Source organism: Rhinichthys klamathensis, unplaced genomic scaffold (assembly GCF_029890125.1).
Source record: "Rhinichthys klamathensis goyatoka isolate OS25496 unplaced genomic scaffold, OSU_Roscu_1.1 h1tg000466l_1, whole genome shotgun sequence".
In the NCBI taxonomy this organism is placed as follows: Eukaryota; Metazoa; Chordata; class Actinopteri; order Cypriniformes; family Leuciscidae; genus Rhinichthys; species Rhinichthys klamathensis.
Genome location: NW_026606955.1, coordinates 785201 through 801274, shown reverse-complemented (window position 1 = coordinate 801274; position 16074 = coordinate 785201). Strand labels below are relative to the sequence as shown.

General features: G+C 42.9%; 5 non-coding genes across 5 annotated transcripts; all 5 read right to left on the bottom strand.

Moving 5' to 3' along the window:
- Window positions 1-59: 59 nt before the first annotated feature.
- Window positions 60-142, bottom strand: trnal-uaa (transfer RNA leucine (anticodon UAA)). The gene has a single exon. It is a non-coding gene; the product is annotated as a tRNA-Leu (tRNA).
- Window positions 143-2093: 1951 nt separating this feature from the next.
- On the bottom strand, window positions 2094-2176 carry trnal-uaa (transfer RNA leucine (anticodon UAA)). The gene has a single exon. It is a non-coding gene; the product is annotated as a tRNA-Leu (tRNA).
- A 1078-nt stretch (window positions 2177-3254) lies between these two features.
- On the bottom strand, window positions 3255-3337 carry trnal-uaa (transfer RNA leucine (anticodon UAA)). The gene has a single exon. It is a non-coding gene; the product is annotated as a tRNA-Leu (tRNA).
- Window positions 3338-3787: 450 nt separating this feature from the next.
- Window positions 3788-3870, bottom strand: trnal-uaa (transfer RNA leucine (anticodon UAA)). The gene has a single exon. It is a non-coding gene; the product is annotated as a tRNA-Leu (tRNA).
- A 938-nt stretch (window positions 3871-4808) lies between these two features.
- Window positions 4809-4891, bottom strand: trnal-caa (transfer RNA leucine (anticodon CAA)). Its single transcript has one exon. It is a non-coding gene; the product is annotated as a tRNA-Leu (tRNA).
- Between the last annotated feature and the right edge of the window lie 11183 nt (window positions 4892-16074).

Genomic DNA, 16074 nt, shown 5'->3' with positions numbered 1-16074 from the left:
GCTATACTTCAACTTCTTAATTTCTGCTCAAACTTCAAGATGAAAACCAATTATTTTATTACCAGGAGTGGGGTTTGAACCCACGAGGACATTTGTCCATTGGATCTTAAGTCCAACGCCTTAACCACTCGGCCATCCTGGTTGGGACCACTGTTTTATTTTTACTGCAGCAGACCCTCACAATTGAACTTACCGCTTTAAGCTGTAATTTCAAATGCTTAATTTGTCCTTGCAAATCAAACTGAAAAAGTCATTTTAATGAACAGGAGTGTGATTTGAACCCACAAGGACATTTGTCCATTGGATCTTAAGTCCAACGCCTTAACCACTCGGTCATCCTGGTTGGGGCAACTTTTTTGTTTTTACTGCAGCAGACCCTAACATTTGAATCTACCACTTTAAGCTTCTATTTCATATGCATAATTTGTGTTTACAAATCAAAATGAAAACCTAATTTGTAGTACTAGGGGTTGGGTTTGAACCTACAATGACATTGGTCCATTGGTTGTGAAAATACTTTTTTTTTACTGCAACAGACCCACATATTTGAACTTATAGTTTTAATTTGCCATTTCAAATGCATAATTAGTGCTTAAACAGCTTGAAAGACTCAATTTAATTACCAAAGGAGTGGGGTTGAAACCAGACTTTTTTTATATTGCAACAGACCCCCACATTGGAATTTGACCCTCTATGCTGTACTTCAACTTCTTAATTTCTGCTTAAACTTCAAATTGAAAAACTATTATTGTATTACCAGGATTGGGGTTTGAACCCACAATGACATTTGTCCATTGGTTGGGAAAATACTTTTTTTTTTACTGCAACAGACCCACACATTTGAACTTATCGTTTTAAGCAGCCATTTCAAATGCATAATTAGTACTTAAAAAGCTCAATTTAATTACAAGGAGTGGGGTTGAAAGCAGAATTGTTTTTACTGCAAGACTCTACATTGGATTGACTCTCCATGCTGTACTTCAACTTCTTAATTTCTGCATAAAACCAATTATTTTAAGCCAATTATTCTACTACAAGGAGTGGGGTTTGAACCCACGAGGACATTTGTCCATCGGATCTTAGGTCCAACGCATTAACCACTCGGCCATTCTGGTTGGGACAGCTGTTTTATTTATACTGCAGCAGACCCTCACAATTGAACTTACCATATTAAGCTGTAATTTCAAATGCTTAATTTGTCCTTGAAAATCAAACTGAAAAATACATTTTTATTGAAAAGGAGTGTGGTTTGATACCACAAGGACATTTGTCCATTGGATCTTAAGTCCAACGCCTTAACCACTTGGCCAACCTGGTTGGGACAACTGTTTTATTTTTACTGCAGCAGACCCTCACTATTGGACTTACCGCTTAAAGCTGCCATTTCAAATGGATAATTAGTACTTAGAAAGCTTGAAAAACTAAATTTAATTACAAGGAGTGGGGTTGAAACCAGAATTGTTTTTACTGCAACAGACTCCACATTGGAATTTGTCCCTCTATGCTGTACTTCAACTTCTTAATTTCTGCTTAAACTTCAAATTGAAAAACTATTATTGTATTACCAGGAGTGGGATTTGAACCCACAATTACATTTGTCCATTGGTTAGGAAAATACTTTTTTTTTTACTGCAACAGACCCACACATTTAAACTTATCGTTTTAAGCAGCCATTTCAAATGCATAATTAGTACTTAAAAAGCTCAATTTAATTACAAGGAGTGGGGTTGAAAGCAGAATTGTTTTTACTGCAAGACTCCGCATTGGATTGACTCTCCATGCTGTACTTCAAGGACATTTGTCCATTGGATGTTAAGTCCAACGCCTTAACCACTCGGCCAACCTGGTTGGGACAACTATTTTAATTTTACTGCAGCAGACCCTCACTATTGGACTTACCGCTTAAAGCTGCCATTTCAAATGGATAATTAGTACTTAGAAAGCTTGAAAAACTCAATTTAATTACAAGGAGTGGGGTTGAAACAAGAATTGTTTTTACTGCAACAGACTCCACATTGGAATTTGTCCCTCTGTGCTGTACTTCAACTTCTTAATTTCTGCTCAAACTTCAAGATGAAAACCAATTATTTTATTACCAGGAGTGGGGTTTGAACCCACGAGGACATTTGTCCATTGGATCTTAAGTCCAACGCCTTAACCACTCGGCCATCCTGGTTGGGACAACTATTTTATTTTTACTGCAGCAGACCCTCACTATTGAACTTACCGCTTTAAGCTATAATTTCAAATGCTTAATTTGTCATGGGTTCAAACCCACGATGACATTTGTCCATTGGTTGGGAAAATTCTTTTTTTTTTTTTACTGCAACAGACCCACACATTTGAACTTATAGTTTTAATTTGCCATTTCAAATGCATAATTAGTGCTTAAACAGCTTGAAAGACTCAATTTATTTACCAGAAGTGGGGTTGAAACCAGACTTTTTTTATATTGCAACAGACCCCCACATTTGATGTTGCCCCTCTATGCTGTACTTCAATTTCTTAATTTCTGCGCCTTAACCACTTAACGCCTTAACCACTCGGCCATCCTGGTTGGGACAACTGTTTTATTTTTACTGCAGCAGACCCTCACATTTGAATTCACCACTTTAAGCTTCTATTTAAAATGCCTAATTTGTGTTTTCAAATCAAAATGAAAACCTAATTTTTAGGACTAGGAGTTGGGTTTGAACCAACGATGACATTTGTGCATTGGTTGGGACAAGACTCTTTTTTTAATTTTTATTTTTTACTGCAACAGAACCTCACATTTGAACTTACCGTTTTAAGCAGCCATTTCAAATGCATAATTAGTACTTAAAAAGCTCAATTTAGTAACAAGGAGTGGGGTTGAAACCAGAATTGTTTTTACTGCAAGACTCCACATTGGATTTTGACCTTCTATGCTGTACTTCAACTTCTTAATTTCTGCTCAAACTTCAAGTTGAAAACCAATTATTTTAGAGTGGGGTTTGAAAAGAGTGGGGTTTGAACCCACAATGACATTTGTCCATTGGTTGGGAAAATACTTTTTTTTTTACTGCAACAGACCCACACATTTGAACTTATCGTTTTAAGCAGCCATTTCAAATGCATAATTAGTACTTAAAAAGCTCAATGTAATTACAAGGAGTGGGGTTGAAAGCAGAATTGTTTTTACTGCAAGACTCCACATTGGATTGACTCTCCATGCTGTACTTCAACTTCTTAATTTCTGCATAAAACCAATTATTTTAAGTCAATTATTCTATTACCAGGAGTGGGGTTTGAACCCACGAGGACATTTGTCCATTGGATCTTAAGTCCAACGCTTGAACCACTCGGCCATCCTGGTTGGGACAACTGTTTTATTTATACTGCAGCAGACCCTCACAATTGAACTTACCATAATAAGCTGTAATTTCAAATGCTTAATTTGTCCTTGAAAATCAAACTGAAAAAGACATTTTTATTGTAAAGGAGTGTGGTTTGATACCACAAGGACATTTGTCCATAGGATCTTGAGTCCAACGCCTTAACCACTCTGCCAACTATTTTATTTTTACTGCAGCAGACCCCTCAATATTGGACTTACCGATTAAAGCTGCCATTTCAAATGGATAATCTTTCAAACGGATAATCAGTACTTAGAAAGCTTGAAAAACTCAATTTAATTACAAGGAGGGGGGTTGAAACCAGAATTGTTTTTACTGCAACAGACTCCACATTGGAATTTGTCCCTCTATGCTATACTTCAACTTCTTAATTTCTGCTCAAACTTCAAGATGAAAACAAATTATTTTATTACCAGGAATGGGGTTTGAACCCACGAGGACGTTTGTCCATTGGATCTTAAGTCCTACGCCTTAACCACTCGGCAATCCTGGTTGGGACAACTATTTTATTTTTACTGCAGCAGACCCTCACAATTGAACTTACCGCTTTAAGCTGTAATTTCAAATGCTTAATTTGTCCTTGCAAATCAAACGGAAAAAGTCATTTTAATGAACAGGAGTGTGGTTTGAACCCACAAGGACATTTGTCCATTGGATCTTAAGTCCAACGCCTTAACCACTCGGCCAACCTGGTTGGGACAACTATTTTATTTTTACTGCAGCAGACCCTCACTATTGGACTTACCGCTTAAAGCTGCCATTTCAAATGGATAATTAGTACTTAGAAAGCTTGAAAAACTCAATTTAATTACAAGGAGTGGGGTTGAAACCAGAATTGTTTTTACTGCAACAGACTCCGCATTGGAATTTGTCCCTCTATGCTGTACTTCAACTTCTTAATTTCTGCTTAAACTTCAAGTTGAAAAGCAATTATTTTATTACCAGGAGTGTGGTTTGAACCCACAAGGACATTTATCCATTGGATCTTATGTCCAACGCCTTAACCACTCGGCCATCCAGTTTGGGACTAATATTTTATTTTTACTGCAGCAGACCCTAAAATTTGAATCTACCACTTTAAGCTTCTATTTCATATGCATAATTTGTGTTTACAAATCAAAATGAAAACCTGATGTCTAGTACTAGGAGTTGGGTTTGAACCCACGATGACATTTGTCCATTGTTTGGGAAAATACTTTTTTTTTACTGCAACAGACCCACACATTTGAACTCAGTTTTAATTTGCCATTTGAAATGCATAATTAGTGCTTAAACAGCTTGAAAGACTCAATTTAATTACCAAAGGAGTGGGGTTGAAACCAGACTTTTTTATATTGCAACAGACCCCCACATTGGAATTTGACCCTCTATGCTGTACTTCAACTTCTTAATTTCTGCTTAAACTTCAAATTGAAAAAACTATTATTGTATTACCACGAGTGGGGTTTGAACCCACAAGGACAATTGTCCATTGGATCTTGAGTCCAACGCCTTAACCACTCGGCCATCCTGGTTGGGAGAACTAATTTGTATTTAGAATTAAGTTGACAATAACTATTATTAAAATAACATCTCAAAAACCCGGGGAGACAATAAAAACATGGATTGTCCGATGTTCTGTCCCAGGGTGAAACGATACCCGAGTCCAGCCCAGCCTGGAGTCAGCTCCGTGTTTCCCCTGTCGCCGGCACACAATATCTTGCTTCAGCGGGACTTCAAATAACCTATTCCAAATCCGGAAGTCCAGAGCCAGGAATTCCGCGGTGCCGCTCCGCTTCTGTCAGTGGAAAAATGTCAAATCAATGGGCAGCCTGCTCGTAGCCGGCAACTTCAAAACAGTCTCGCGTGACTGACGACTTTCCTTTCCTGTACTTCATGTGGGCTCATCAATAATACTGCCGTATCCGCTGCTCTGCCGTCGGTACCTTCACAGAAATGAACAACCACTAAACGACTCCTTTAACTCGAATGCAAAGAAAAAAAAAACACACACACACACGCATCAGTGTGGGAGAAAAAGGACCACTTCCCTTTAGTCTGAGTTTTGTGAGCGTTGATACTGCAAAGTCCAAGAGTCGGCTCCACCAAGGCACAAAAGATCCAGTCAGCAGCAACACCGAGAGAAGAGAAGATTCACAAGCCAGTCCACTACCGTTCACGGCACATCCATCTGCCCAGAGCGTTCACCTCGTCTGTAAGAGATCTAGCCTCCTTTTATTAGGAGTGATCTAATCAGCTGGCAAATTAGATCGCTGATGGGAACGGGGTTCTACGGGTGTTTCAATTAGTGTTTGTTGTTGCAGTTTGTGAAAGAGGGAAAACAGTACTATCAAATGTCCAGCAACATCACAGCAAACAATATAATCAATCCACAGCAAACCATAAGGAAAAACACAGCAAACAGATACAAAGTTTTAAAATAAACAAATCGCTATATCAATCAATAACAATCCCCAAAATTAAATAATGTTAACCATCAATCACACTGCTCCACTTGTTTTATATTATGACACTCCTCCCCCCTTTAACAGTTGTCGTCCCGTCAAAGTCTTAGTGTCCATACCTGTCTGGAGGCCTACCCCTATTTTGTCTCTGGGACCTACGCAGGGGTGATCTATCTCCTGGCTCAGGTCTCACAATAGGGGCTACTGGGTCATCGTCCACTGAAACTGCAAGAGGGGCACATGCTATGGGCACAAAGGTCAGAGGTAACAAAGGCCCAGGATACAAGGCATTCGAAAAATTGGGGTTCACCATTTTAGTCTCTGGGGCTTGTTGAGGCTCCTCAGGGGGCTTGAAAAGGCAAGGCCTGAGGTGATTACGATGAATTGTCCTGATGGGGCCTTCTTTTCCTTCCGGCTTTATCTGAAAAACTGGCAGGCCTGGACGTAGTTGATCAATAACCACGTAGAGTTGGGGCTGCCAGTGAGGTGCCAACTTCCCTTGTTCTCTACGGCGGAAGTTGCGCAAGAGCACTCGCTCTCCCAAGAGGAGATTCTTTGTTTTCCGATCGTACCTGACCTCCTGCATTCTGCTCTCTCTAGTTTTTACTGCCACCTGTCTGTAGACTTTATGTAGGGTCTGGTTGTGTTGGTGAACCCAACCCTCCAAGTCTTGTCATTGGGTCAATGGTGGCGCACCGACAACCGTTTCCACTGGCAGACGGGCATGTCGGCCAAACATGACAAAGTGTGGGGTCAGTCCAGTGGTCTCATGAGGGGTGTTGTTATACATCTGCATGAGAGTCGGCAAGTGATCTGGCCACCGCACTTGGTCTTCTGGACTCAGTGTTCCTAGTAGAGACAGAACAGTCTTATTAAATCTTTCGCAGGCCCCATTTCCTTGGGGCCTGTAGGGTGTGGTTCAGACTTTGACACACCCATACAGACTGCACAGCTGTGCCACCATGGTCGACTCAAAGGCCGCCCCTTGATCTGAGAGGATTCGTTCTGGACATCCCCATGGCTGGATAAGGTGGCGCCAAAGGGCACGTGTCGTAGTGGCTGCTGTCTGGTCTTTTGTAGGGACAGTCCATCCGTACTTTGAGAAAAGATGTGCAGTCGACTCCATTCCCTTAAGAGGCGTTTTATTGCCGGCAGGCACGCTTTCCTCTCCTCGGCTCCTGGAAAACAATTTCCAGCCACCCAACCCTTCATTTGGGCCACAGTCTAATCTTTCTCCTGCCAATCCTTCCAATGATCTTCGGCTTCAGTGCTGACTTCTGACTCCATCACTACTGTCTCCACTTGGGCCTGTTGGTCAGATCCTGTTTCCTGTGGTAACCTGGACAAAACATCAGCATTACGATTGGAAGCACCAGGGCGATACTTAAGTTCAAAGTCAAAATTCGCTAGCTGTGCTGCCCACCACTGCTCCGTGGCCCCCAAGTGTGCCGTTTTCAGGTGGACAAGGGGGTTATTATCTGTAAAGGCCAAGAATTTATTGCCCCACAAATAGTCTTTAAACTTTTCGATGACAGCCCATTCAAGGGCTAGAAACTCCAGTTTAAAAGAACTGTAATTTTGGTCGTTCCTCTCAGTGGGGTTAAGGCTCCTGCTGGCGTAAGCTATAACCCTCTCTCTGCCATCCTGTAGCTGTGCCAACACAGCCCCCAAACCTCCCAGACTGGCGTCAGTGTAAAGATGGAAGGGTTTTGAGAAGTCTACATATGCCAAGATTGGGGCACTCACCAGAGCAGTCTTCAGAGAATCGAATGCCATCTTGCAGTCTGGGGTCCAGTCGATGGCAGCATTTCCTCTCCGCATACTAGCAGAACCTACTAGAAGAACATTAAGGGGTGCTGCTATTTTAGAAAAACCTTTCACAAATCTTCTGTAGTACCCCACAAACCCAAGGAATGCTCGTACCTGCTTAATGGTAGAGGGGATGGGCCAGTTCTCAACGACAACTGTCTTTTCCGGATCTGTGGATATTCCCTCACCAGAGATGACGTGACCAAGGTAGGCGACTTTCCTCTGGAACAGGCTGCATTTATGGGGCTGCAACTTCAAGCCATGGGCTGCCAGCTTCTCAAAAACCTGCTCCAGGTGATTGATGTGGGTGTCGAAGTCTGGGGAGTATACAACAACATCATCCAAGTAGATCAGGAGAGAGTCGTGGACCTGCCCGCCCAGGCACCGCTGCATCAAGCGTTGAAATGTTGCAGGTGCATTACAGAGGCCAAAGGGCATCCTCTGGAACTCGTACAGGCCCAGGGGTGTAGTGAATGCAGTCTTCTCTCGATCCTTCGGGTCCACATCTACTTGTAGAACCCGTAGGTAAGGAGTGGAGGACTGCACTGGTCTGGCCAAAGTCCTCATCACCTGCTGCAAAGATGTCTCTCCATCGCTGTAATAGTGAGTCCATCTTCTGTTGCTGGTCTGTTGTTAAGCCATCACCTTTCAGCAGGTTGACCGGATGCTGACCTTCTGTGTGGATGTGGTTGGTCTGCACATCCACTTCCATTACACCTGGATTTAAAGTCCTCAAAACAAGGTCCTTCTCCCCTCGAATCTGCCTTGGGTCAACCTAGAAGACATTAGCAAGGGGGCGGCATTGAGGTATCAATATGGGGTAAGGATTGAGGTTACGTACCCTTATAGGGAGGCGTCCTTTCACCACGGTAGTAACAGTCCGGGCCACCTGCCACACGTCATCTCTTTCTGGGGCCTCCACCAAAGCACAACAATCTGACCTGGTTTTTGTGACATAAAGAGACAAAAATTATCCTTAATTTTTAATCAATGTAAAACGCTTTGCGGCAGCATGCAGACATAGGCGAGGCAGCTCGCGCGCCTATTGGCTGCCCTGCGGCAAAAGCAGCAGCCCATCGAGAGCGGGCCTGCGTGACGCCACGTCCAATGGGGGCACTTCGCGCCCATTTCGTCACGTCCCGCCAGAAAGGGCGTGGCCTCGCCCTATAAAAGCAGGTCGATAGGCTGATACAAACTGATTTTCATCTCTTCAGCGAAGCTCTCGCATCGCTGGATCCAGAGTGAGAAGCCGCGCCGTCGACGCAAGCCTTTAGCGGGACGAGCCCTTGAGTCTGAACTCGTTGGCCTTTACCTCGCCGCCTTCAGCCGCCGTACCTGCTGCGCTTTCCGGCGCCTATATCCTTTACTCTGCTGAGAGTGTTTGTTCGCCGTCGCAACTCACACTTCTCTCAAAACCTCCTAAAAGAGCTAGCGTCTTTTTCAAGATGCCTTCCTGTGGCTCGTGCCGAGCCCAACTCAGCGACGGGGACCGCCATGTCATCTGCGTTTCCTGCCTGGGTGAAGATCACGCGGCTCTCGCGCTCGTTGACGGCGGATGCCCTCATTGCGAGCTGATGCCTATGGTGACTCTGAGGACTCGCCTGGCATCCTTCTCGGAGCCCGCACTTCTGCCCGCTGTGGTTCCGCGCCGTAAGAAGCGCCGTGCTCAGCGCGCCCCCGAGCTCTCTCCTGCCCGCCAAAGCTCGCCGGTTCGCCCGCCGGTTCACCTCGCCCGCCGCCGTTATGCCGCGGCCAGAGCCCAGACTTCATTCTACCTCTAGCTATTCGCGCAGATGCGTGGGCAAAGCTCCCCGGGGTATCAGAATGGGTGCTGAACACTATAAAAAAGAGGCTATTCGCTGCAATTCGCTCGACGTCCCCGCCGTTATATGGCGCGTGTCGAAACTACGGTGAAAAACGAAGTATCTCATCTACTTCGAGCCGAGATAGCAAAACTACTGAGCAAAGGCGCTATAGAACCTTTATCTCAGGCTCAGAGCGAAGGGGGCCTATACAGCAGATATTTTCTGGTACCGAAAAAAGATGGAGGTCTCAGACCCATTTTAGATCTGCGACAGCTGAACAGAGCACTTGTGAAGCGCCAGTTCAAAATGCTTACAACCAGGAAAATCTTTGCGCAAGTTCGCCAGGAGGACTGGTTTATGTCAATAGATCTGAAAGACGCCTATTTCCAAATACAAATAGCGTCCCATCACAGGCGATTCTTGAGATTCGCCTTCGAGGGCCAGGCATATCAATACACAGTCTTGCCGTTCTGCCTGTCCCTAGCACCCCGTACATTTACGAAGTGCATGGACGCGGCTCTCGCACCCCTGAGACTTCGGGGCATGCGAGTTTTGAACTACTTGGACGATTGGCTGATTCTAGCTCGATCACACTCAGAGCTCATAGAACACAGGGCCACATTACTCGAGCACCTCGAGAATCTGGGCCTCACAGTCAATTAGGCGAAAAGTTCGCTGTCTCCCAGTCAGAAAATTTCTTTTCTGGGAACAGTGCTGGACTCGCTATCCATGACAGCACGCCTGTCACCGGAGCGCGGACTAGACATTCAGCGCGTCGCAAAATCCTTCCACCGCGGCTCTATAGTCCCGCTCAAAAAGTTTCAGAAAATGCCCTCACTATTGACCCTCACTATTGAACTTACCGCTTTAAGCTGACATTTCAAATGATAATAAGTACTTAAAAAACTCAATTTAATTACAAGGAGTGGGGTTGAAACCAGAATTGTTTTTACTGCAACAGACTCCATATTGGAATTTGACCCTCTATGCTGTACTTCAATTTCTTAATTTCTGCTTAAAGGGCATATTGCAGGTTAGAGGACCCAACGAGTCAATATATAGAAAAATAATGTAGGAACTAGATTTTCTTTAAAATATTCTTATAAATACGCTACATAAGCTTCTGGAGTCGTTTTTGTGAGAAAATTTTACTTCCGCGTCTGAAAATGGGTGTGGTGGGCGTGACGTAACGGGCGGGAGAGCGGTCGATTCAAACAACAGGAAAACAATGGATTGCAATGACATTTCGGACGCTGAGGAAATACTTACTCGTATGACGGACTACAGCCATACAATTATGAGCCTGCTATGCTGCCAAGAGAGCAGGGACAGGCCAGGATTAATGTTAGACAGAACGGTCAGAGACACATTGAGTTGTGGTGTGAGGAGAACCAGTGGAGAACAGGACAGGTGTCTTGGTGAGAGACGTGCTTATAGATACAAGTTCGCTAACGATATACACTGTGCTCACAATATTGTACAGATTATTACCATCGTATATCAGGCCAGCAGACATTAGTATGTTTAGGGTAGATGTATACTATTAAATGTATAAAAACTATACTTGAGTATATTTCTATTGTAAGTTACTAAAAACATACTCAAGTACATTTTTAAAACATATTTTTCATCTGGGTTATAACATAAACAGAAAATTAAAGATTTGAATATTTAATCAACCTAGTAATTTTGTTTTTCAATTACAAGTTGCCTCTATTTAGGGCATGACTACCTATATCACACTATTTGATGCCATTGGTACAGTATACGACGATCAATATTCTTGCTTCGGCATCCCATCGATCTGAAGTGAACGCTACATACGATCTGAAGTGAAAGCTACACACGACCGCGTTTCTCGAAGCCGATGCGGAAGAGAAATCCCGTCTCTTCACCTGCACAAACCGCACCAGGCACGAAAGATATACAGCACCGTCCTTTTTCTTGTTATGGAAACCTGTGGACTCGATGTCCTGACAGGCCGGAGTTTTTGCAACCTCCACAAACACAATAATTTACCATGACGATGATAGATTGAAATACAAAAACTACCGAAAACACACTGACTCACGGCCGCTCTCACTGAATGCCAGCCTACTCTGCACTGAGCCGAGGCTGAGGCTCCCTAGCGTGACGTAAAATGACGCGATGTTGAAAAAAAAGCCGTTTTTACGAGCAGTCCAAGAAACGCTCACTTTATCTACTAAATTAGTGCCCTTATGTCGTTTTAAAACATTTTAAATCCTGCATTACCTTTTCATATGGTATTTTCATACAAGGTTATATATAATTTAGATTTTTTTTTTTACCTGCAATATGCTCTTTAAACTTCAAATTGAAAAAAACTATTACTGTATTACCAGGAGTAGGGTTTGAACCCACGAGGACATTCATCCATTGGATCTTAAGTCCAACGCCTTAACCACTCGGTCATCCTGTTTGGGACAACTATTTGATTTTTTACTGAAGGAGACCCTCACTATTGAACTTACCGCTTTAAGCTATCATTTCAAATGCTTAATTTGACCTTGCAAATCAAACTGAAAAAGTCATTTTATTGAACAGGAGTGTGGTTTGAACCGACAAGGACATTTGTCCATTGGATGCACTCGGCCATCCTGGCTGGGACAACTATTTTATTTTTACTGCAGCAGACCCTCACTATTGAACTTACCGCTTTAAAGGAACACTCCGACTTTTTGGGACTTTAGCCTATTCACCTTATCCCCCAGAGTTAGAAAAGTCCATACATACCTTTTTCATCTCCGTGCGTGCTATAAGTCTGTTTGACGCACCCACCGCTAGCCTAGCTTAGCACAAAGACTGGATGTAAATAGTTGCAGCTAGCATACTAATCCAAATAAGTGACAAAATAACGCAAACATTTTTCTATTTACATGTTGTGATTTGTATAGTCACATAGTGTACAAAAAACAAAGTCCCATGAGACACAGACATATTTTAACCGTATAAATACTGGGAACTATATTCTCTGAAGGCGACTATATTCTCTGAAGGCGAAGCACTGCTACTTGGGCGGAGTGATAACCGCAGCACCTGAGACGCGCCTTGGTGAGGAGCAGAGAGCGCGTCTCAGGTGCTGCGGTTATCACTCCGCCCAAGTAGCAGTGCTTCGCCTTCAGAGAATATAGTTCCCAGTATTTATACGGTTAAAATATGTCTGTGTCTCATGTGACTTCGTTTTTTGTACACTCTGTGACTATACAAATCACAACATGTAAATAGGAAAATGTTTGCACTATTTTGTCACTTATTTGGATTAGTATGCTAGCTGCAACCATTTGCATCCAGTCTTTGTGCTAAGCTAGGCTAGCGGTGGGTGCGTCAGGTAGAGTTACAGCACGCACGGAGATGAAAAAGGTATGTATGGACTTATCTAACTCTGGGGGATAAGGTGAATAGGCTAAAGTTTCAAAAAGTCGGAGTGTTCCTTTAAGCTATAATTTCAAATGCTTAATTTGTGCTTGCAAATCAAACTGAAAAAGTCATTTTATTGAACAGGAGTGTGGTTTGAACCGACAAGGACATTTGTCCATTGGATCTTAAGTCCAACGCCACAAGGACATTTTGTCAATTGGATCTAAAGTCCAAGGCCTTACTCGGCCATCATGGTTGGAAAAATACTTCTCTGTTAAGCTTCACCAGAGCGTGGGCGCTCTGAAGCGTTTTTTTTAAAATAGTTCAAAGTTACTATCATAATTAATGTTATTAACTTGACAAATTTTACATCATTTAAAAGATATAAGACTCAAGTTTCAGTATTTGACCACTATTGTATTCTGAGAAACTTATAGTGACAGTTATGTCTTAATTTGTGTCAGGAGTTATGAAATTAAAAAATGAGCCGTTACCTTTAATATGAATTATGAGCGTCAGCTGCTCTCATTAAAAAAAAAAAACTCCCGTGCGATCGTCATGACAGCGCTTGACAAAACAAAGTCCCTCAGGGCTTTTAGCTCAAACATGTGCAGATTTGGAGAAATATTGATAGATTCTCATCGGTTTACATCAGATTTCTATAGACAGGAATAATGTTTATTGAATTTATACCCAAATGCGTCGATGTAATCATTATGAGCGCTGGATAGTCTGATGTACTGTGTTTTCAATTCATACTGGCAGTCTGAGGGCGCTGTGTGTTTAGTAAAGTCCATATATGGATCACATGAAGAAGAGCCATAATCATGTGACAAGGAAGTCTTGCCACAACAAAGCTTCCAGAGATCGCTGTAAAGTGCAGATAAAGATGTTTTGAAGACAATAAACATGATTGCAATGATATTTGAGTTACCTGTGTTCTTCAAGCCATGCCAGGTATTTCATAATAATAGATTATATTTATAATGTAATGCTAATCGATATAGATTTCATCATCGTGCAGAACACTATAAATACATTTTCGGTCGGATTTTTTTTTATCTGAAGCCAAATCAGATCACAGAAGATTATTTAAAACACTCGACTTGCGTTATAAAGTAAGTTTGGAGAACATACATGGTTTTAATCTCATAAATGGTCGTGTATTGATGGTGTGCTAAGCTAACATGCTAGCTAGCCCAGGTGCACCTGCTATACCAGCAGTTATTGTTTTATGATTTTTTTTCTAAATAGGAATGCTTACTGAAATGTTTCAGTGCATTTTATACCAGTTTCAAATATTTAGTGAGAACTTTGATAAAAGAAATTAGGGTTTGAAACCCTATGAATAGCCTGTGAATAGCCCGTCGTTAGTAGCTATAATGCAGACAAAAGAAATGCATATTTAGAACCATAACCAGTCTGGAGAGGTGTAAATGTGTGCAGGGGAGACTGAGACTGAATCGTTTTGCACCACAAAAACAATAGAGGCAATAGACTGAATAGATGACTAAACATCAGTTTGCATTGAAGATACTAAATCAGTCTAATCAAAATAAAGTAATTTGACATGATCTTGAAAAACATTTAACTAAATACAGAGTTTTAGACTTATCATTTTCAGATTTTAAATATAAAATGGTCACACATATGGCTTTAGCTGCAGTGCATTTCTAGATTGCTCCAGGGCCAACTTCAATTTTATTTTCATGAAGATGTTTCATAAAAATAAATTTCTAATAACTTTACAAAACTTTGAAGCTATTTAAAAAAAAAAAAAATTCATTATGACAATAATTAATTCTACATTTACAATAAACTACCAGGTGTAAGCTTTCAAATGAGATCTTGTGCTTTTAGTGCAAAGGGTTCATGAACTGTATCTGTTTCAGTTTGGGAATGCCATTTCTGGGGATTTTTCAAAAGTGGGCTTGCAGCTTAACAGGTTAAAAAAAAACCTGCAACAGACCCTTACATTTGAATTCACCACTTCAAGCTTCTATTTAAAATGCCTAATTTGTGTTTTCAAAACAAAATTAAAACTTAATTTTTAGGACTAGGATTTGAACCCACGATGACATTTGTCCATTGGTTGGGAAAATACTGTTTTTTTTACTGCAACAGACCCACACATTTGAACTTATAGTTCTCTTACGAGAGGTTCTCTCGTATTGCGTAAGTTTAGCTTACGCTACGGGAAAGATTCATCTTCTCGAGATATTGAAGGCAAAAAATTATCCTTAATTTTGTATTCATTGTCAACGCAGTGCAGCAGCTAGAAGACCTAGAGCAGGCAGTCTTGCGTGCTCATTGGCTGCCCTGCGGGCATCTGCTGCAGCCTACCAGTGAGCCCCGCGTGACGTCACGCCCAATGAAGGGCGCTCGCGCCTTCATAGCGTCATAGCCCGCCAGAATGGCCGTGGCTTAGCGTATAAAAGAAGGCCCTATAGGCTGAATTCCCTGATTTTCGTCTCTTCAGCGAAGCCTTTCGCATCGCTGGATCTGAGAGAAGCCGCCGCCGCCGTCGAACAGCGAACAGCCAGCTTAGGACAGCGCTGAGGAAGCCGGCCGTCTTCGCCACCTTCAGCCATCCGTGCGAGCTACGCTATCCGGCGACGTATCCTTTTACTCTGTTGTATTCTCTTCTAGCTTCTCCTAAAAGAGCGCGAGTGTCTTTTTAAAGATGCCTCGCATTTCCTGCGGCTCGTGTAGGGCCCCCGGAGACAGCCGGAACCTGTGGCCACTGCGACGCGCTCGCCGGAGAACCTCCCTCGAGCCTCGCTCTCGCCTTCCCCGCCTCTCTTCACCGACGCGAAGCTGCCGCTCACGAGCCTCACTGCCGTCGTGTCTGAGGATGAGGTCGAGGGACACGCTATGGACTGCTATTCTAACCGTGGCTAGCTTCCTTTACGTAACAAGGAAGCTACCGCGCCGCGCGCGCTCTTAGTTATCTGCTCGCGCTACTTAAGCTTACGTAGTTTCCCCCGTGGCTCAGTGGCTAAACTCTCAGTTTTCGCGCCAGAGACCCGTGTTCGATCCCGGCTCTCGCAGCAGAAAGAATTTATGCAGCTCTCCTCTCTGAGCTCGCGACCAGCTTTTCTACGTACAGAAAGCGAGCACATGCCCCCGAGCGCATGCGTCACCGGCGAAAGGAGAGAGTGTGGTTTTTTGTCCCGCCGAGGCCTGACAAACCCCCTCTTTTTCTCAAACATTTTCCAGCTCCTCCTAGTTCGAGCGGCTGGTAATGTCTATACTGCAGTA